The following is a 6,020-nucleotide window of genomic DNA, read 5'->3' as shown; positions in this document are numbered from 1 at the left end:
TGATGCAAATTATGAAGTTTGCCAATGCATTTTAATTCAAACTTAGGATATCCAATATGGAAGTTCCAGAATAAGATGATCCGCCAAACAACACCATGCACTCCCTGTTGACATTGTGTGCATTGAACCCACTGCTGACAAATTCTTCCTGCACAGACAATTATCCAGTGTCAAATCAACACTGAGTGTGTTAAATTGAACACTGTCCCAGTGTCTATATGGTCCACATTTGTCAGTGTTAAATTAACACTGCAATAAGTGTAAAGCCTTATTTGCATATTTCCTTGCCCTTACCTTTCGAGTAAATTGTACAGTTACTACCCATGATTGTATTTGTTAGTGACAGAGACATGGTTGTTGCATTCATTAATTTCTAGCCCTGTGGCCTTCACCAAGTGAGATCCTAAGTGAATATGTTATCATTAAAATTCAATGATTTTAAGACAATACCATAGATATTCCACAAGGCCTTATTTTGAGGGCCTAGTTTTACCCTAATACAGTGGCCTGAAACTCATGGTTTACATTCCACATCAGACCTGCAAGTCACATTATGCTGGCTTGCAAAGGGATGTGAAATTCCTATTGGAATCCAGCCAGAGTGGGGATATCCAACATTTATAGTTTCTGTTCACCTGCAATCTACATTCAGAATGACTGCCAGGGTTGGATTACCTAAAACATGTAAACTGGAACAACAATTTCAGTAACCAGTGCAATAAGTCCAAGAAACAGATTGGATTAGTTTAGAAAATCTATGTTATTTATATTTGAGTAGCACAAGATTCATTAACCAATCAAATATATGCAAAAACAAAGATATTGAAACAAACAATTCACAAAAACAAGCTGCAATAGAACATTATGGGAAATATGATAATGATGGGCCTGGCTTTGGTTCAACTCTGGTTATTAACACCAACACTGGGGTTATTTTACACCACTGAGTGTTCATTTAACTCTTACAAAGTTAATTGAACTCCTGAATGAAAACTAGAAATGTTAAACTGAAAAATCAACACTAGTTAACACTGGCCAATTTGCTGTGTGTCCTTTGTCATTTGCCCAATGGCAATCCAAACTGTATAGAAGGACTACCTTGTACATATCCATAATTTTATGTCAAGTAGCCAATATTGGCATAGGATTTAGTCACTGGCGAAAACTAATTGATTTGAAGGTCCATCACCATTTTATGAGTATTGTCTTAAAATTCCAAATTTGTCTTTAGCTTGTAATCACAAATGTCTTTGATAATAGCCTAAGCTTTATTACAGCACCAATAGGCTTACTGTGCCTTAAACCGGATTTTGTCAGATTTCTTACAACTACCTGGCAAACAAGGCATATGCCTACGCCGGACTCCATCAAATGAGGCCACCGCTGCCTTAAAATGAATATATGAGTTAGATTCAATTGCCTGAGAAATATGACAAAGGAATTCTATAAGCAACTCTGGTTTCATTGTCAACTGATTACTAATGTTGGCGTTAGTTTTAGCAGTCTGTAATAGAGTAACTATGAATAATGATAAGTGTTACTTACATAACATGTGCCATTTAGCAGACACTTTTATCCAAAGCAACTTACAGTAATGTGTGCATACATTTAGGAATGGGTGGTCCCGGGAATTGAACCCAATATCATGGCGTTACAAGCTCCATGCTCTACCAACTGAGCTACAAAGGACCACTTCCCAGATATCTTGAGTAAATATTTGCAGTTTGGATGAAGTAAATGTAATCAAAAGAAATCCAGATGTTTCACATAGTGTGGAGAAGAAGTGTGGAAACAGAATGACGGGGACATTCAGTCAAAACATATCACACTATGGGTCAAATGAGGACACATCATAATACGCAGGCAGCGCAACATTCCATCATAAATGATCATTCAATAGCCTACTTCTTTTACATCGTTGTCCATGATTATGGAAGCATGATTCTGCTGTTTGGAGAATACATTATCACATTGTTTCAATGTGCAAACGGTTGAACAATTTTTGTTTTGTTGATGAAATATGATCATCTAAAAAGGTTCCAGGTGTTTATTTGTGCTAATCTGACAGATGTTCACTACAATTTGTACAAAATATAACCTATTAGTTGAGCATACCACAAATGTCATGTATGCACAGGTGTATCACTGACATCCATAAAGATGTCAGTCATACACCTGTACATACATGACATTTGTGGTATGCTCAACTCTCTTGTTATTGCCTCAGTGGGGTTGCCCTGTCTATGACGTGCATTTATTTGCAGATGAAATGTTGCAATTGCAAACCCCACAGGTGATCAAACACTTAGCAAAAGAGCAAATAGAGGGCTTTGATTGTAAGGAGTTGCTGCTGCATGTTTTAAACAGAAAGTAATACTTTCAGGTTAGAAACGGGCCACTGACATCACTCAGCGAGATAAGGGTTTTGATTTAGTTATAGAAAACCCTACAATATCTTTACACTGCACATAGAAACATAAATGCTTTCATTTTCCACAAAAATGAAGTTTATTCTGCACTGTCGCCTAACGTTACATTTACATTTTTATATTTTTACATCAAGTTGTCCCTCCTTACACGGTTAATAGGCCTATCTATTGATTCATTAATCATTATGGAATAACTTTAGTGTCTACATTTTCTAATGCTAAAGAATAGCACAGCCATAAATGCATAAGGAAACATTGGCTCCAGAAATAATTTTGTATGATAATTTCATCATACTGGGCCACCAACAGAATCAATCAACCAAAACCTTCATACATGTGTATCAACAGATGAACCAACCATATAGGTATTGGGGACATGGGCTGCAATGACAGCTTGTGTTGTTGTTTACACCAGATTACAAAGATGAAGATTACAAAGATGAAGTGCTGCAGTCTTTTGCATTTCCAAGGATGCTGACCATAATGCTTTCGTCATCACGAACACTCAATCAACCTTGCTTACGGTTAGTCCCGCCCATTTAGATTCCTTGATTTCATGTCGCTAGAGTAGTTGGATACATTAGCTTATGGATAAGTCAACAGAAGTTTATGTAGCTAGTTATGATAAATGTAAAAAAACGTCCGTCTTCTAGTGATTCAAGGTATTTTTTTCCAATAGGAATTATATTTCGTCGGTCTAGAGAGCTGTCAAACATAACAGGCGATTGGCTTAGAGTTGTCAAACCATCCCAGTGCAGCATGTTCGGTTGTGAAGACCCAGGTTTTCCACGTCAGTGTGTTTACCAAGAACAGATTGACAGCCGGTTTAGGTGTTACATTTGTCCATATTAGGAACAAATTACCGAATGAATCAATAGTTGTGGGTTTTAATATGACTCACGTACTGGTATGTCAAAATATTTGAATTGTCCTATATGTTGTAATTGATTTTTGGTCATCACTGTTGGCCAGTTAGCTTGCTAGCTAACTAAGTTAGCTATCATCAATTGAAATTGTACAAGACTCCATCTTGGAACTGCAACCATACAGGTAGGCTATTTTCACAGTTCAGTTTGGCGCAATGTTAGTTTGCTAGTTGATGAGTCATAAATCCAGTAAAAGCTCATTTCACACAATCATTGTTTCACCCCGACTGTGTGTCGTCAACAATGTAAATTACGGCAGAACTAGCTAGCCGACCTGTCCAATTTGAGTGAGCCTAGCTAGCTACGTAACTTGATAGCTAACGTTAGCTAGCTAGTTGTCTCACCAAGTTAATGTTAGTTTAATCTTTGGCCGTGAAATATCTATCGTTGGGTAGCTACCTAATAGATAAAGCATATCGATAGCTGTATACAATCATTTCCCAAGCCACTTGTCTATGTAGCTGGTTAGTTATTTAGCTAGCCAGCTAGATTGTAACATTGGTGTCGAGCCAATTACCCTAGTTAGCTACTTCACTAGCTAGCTAAATTGTATCACCCATCACATGATTGGTGATCAAAACTAAATTCACTGCAGCATTAGGAATATTCTGTTGTAAATCAGCAACTCATGTTTAAAATGAAGATAATCCCAACATGTAAGCAAGCCTTTATTACTTCTCAGCCAGCTAACTAGCTGGGCTAGCCTAATCATCGTATCTATGCCAGGCCTGTAAATTACAAGGCTAGGTGAGTAGCTAGTTTGCTAGTGATGCTACTGTTAGGTTATCAATCCGTCCACAGTTGACACAGTAGCATAGATGTCAAAATGACAGGTAGCCAGTCGCGTGGATGTTACTGATAAACGAGTCTAAAACATGGGGAGTTTCAAGTAGCTAACTAATTTCAGTTGAGAAGAAGACTCTCTAGCCACTTCCCCACCAAGAAGAAGTTAGGTGTTTTATCTCTGAACACTCAAGAGGGTTTCTCCACGGACTGTTAGATAAGGGGAGCCTTGGGGAGTTAAGAAATCAGACAGGCCAAGGCAAACTTTTTTATTAACATAATTGGTGAAGCAAAGGGAAATTCTAAACTGATCTGGGAGAATCTAAAAAAGTTAACAGGGAAAGACCATAGTAACACTGCAAAAATACTGTTATTCACCATGATTTCTAATCTAAAACAGGATGCAGTCGAAATAGCAATAGCCTTCAATTCCTACTTTATTGACTGTCAGGATACTGACACAGAACCCCTCCACTGGTTTCTTGGGCTCAGTGCTAGTGAATGACGCTCAACCTGTCTTCATCATAAGGGAGGTTTCTGAGTCAAAGGTGAACAAGGTGATTAGCTCACTAAAAAACTCTAAAGCCAAAGATGTGTTTGGGCTGGACTCTACCTTTCTTAAACTACAAAGAGTCACTCATTGGCCCCATTACTAAGGTCACCAACACATCTATTGGTCTTGGGGTGTTTCCACGTGTATGGAAGTCGGCCATAATAACGACCATCTTTAAATCAGGCGACCCTGCTGACGTGAGGCCCATTAGTACTACCTGTGGTGTCAAAGGTTGTTGAACAGTGTGTAGGAGAACAACTGATTGCCCACCTCAACAACAGCCCCTTCACATTACACTCCATGCAGTTTGGCTTCAGAGCGAAACACTCCACAGATACGGCCAACTGCTTTCTTCTGGAAAATGTGAAGTCCAAGATGGACAAAGGGGGTGTTGTTGGGGCTGTGTTTCTGGACCTAAGGAAGGCTTTTGATACTGTATGAGACACTCATCACAAAATTGTCCAAGTTCAACTTTTCCCCTGATGGATGAAATCATACCTTGAAGGCAGAACTCAGTGTGTCACTCTTAGCTATGTTGTGGGCGTGCCCCAAGGGTCAATACTGGGGCCCCTCCTGTTCAGCCTGTACATTAATGATCTGCCTTCTGTCTGTACTGGGTCTGAAGTTCAAATGTATGCAGATGATACAGTGATATATGTGCATGCAAAGAGCAAACAACAAGCTGCACAAGAACTCACTACTGTAATGGTCCAGGTTACAAAGTGGCTCAGTGACTCGTGTTTGCATCTCAATGTGAAAAAAACTGCATGTTCTTCACAAAGAGGGCAACAGCTGCTACTGAGCCAGATGTCTGTGTGTCAGGGGAGAAGCTCCAGGTGGTATCTGATTTTAACTACCGTGGCATCATACTTGATTCCAACCTCTCTTTTAAAAAGCATGTGAAAAAGGTAATTAAAATAACCAAATTCAACCTAGCTAATTTCCGATTTATACGAAATTGTTTGACTACAGAGGTAGCAAAACTGTACTTCAAATCTATGATACTCCCCCACTTAACATACTGCTTGACTAGTTGGGCCCAAGCTTGCTGTACAACAGGCTCTCAAAGTGCTTGATAGGAAGCCCAATAGCCATCATCACTGTTACGTCTTCAGAAAGCATGAGCTCCTGATCTGGGAAATTCTTGTGCAATCGACGCATGTCTTGTATTCAAGATCCTAAATGGCCTGGCTCCCCCTCCACTCAGTATTTTTGTTAAACAGAAAACCCAAATATATGGCAGCAGATCCACAAGGTCTGCCATGAGAGGTGACTGTATAGTTCCCTTAAGGAAAAGCACCTTTAGTAAATCCGTTTTCTCTGTGAGAG

General features: G+C 39.2%; 1 protein-coding gene across 10 annotated transcripts in view; it reads left to right on the top strand.

Moving 5' to 3' along the window:
• Nucleotides 1-3,171: 3,171 nt before the first annotated feature.
• Nucleotides 3,172-6,020, top strand: part of LOC110528038 (Golgi-specific brefeldin A-resistance guanine nucleotide exchange factor 1) — a 79,445-nt gene continuing 76,596 nt past the window's right edge. For 8 of the 10 annotated variants that reach the window (XM_036983859.1, XM_036983858.1, XM_036983848.1 and 5 more), the window contains exon 1: nucleotides 3,173-3,479. The gene's annotated coding sequence lies outside the window, so the exon portion shown is untranslated. Of the gene's footprint in view, nucleotides 3,480-6,020 lie in introns of all 10 variants that reach the window. The other 2 variants (XM_036983850.1, XM_036983834.1) reach the window with 2 other exon arrangements.

This window comes from Oncorhynchus mykiss, chromosome 1 (genome assembly GCF_013265735.2).
Source record: "Oncorhynchus mykiss isolate Arlee chromosome 1, USDA_OmykA_1.1, whole genome shotgun sequence".
NCBI lineage: Eukaryota > Metazoa > Chordata > Actinopteri > Salmoniformes > Salmonidae > Oncorhynchus > Oncorhynchus mykiss.
The sequence above is the reverse complement of the archived record's forward strand: the minus strand, read 5'-3'. Positions and strand labels throughout refer to the sequence as shown.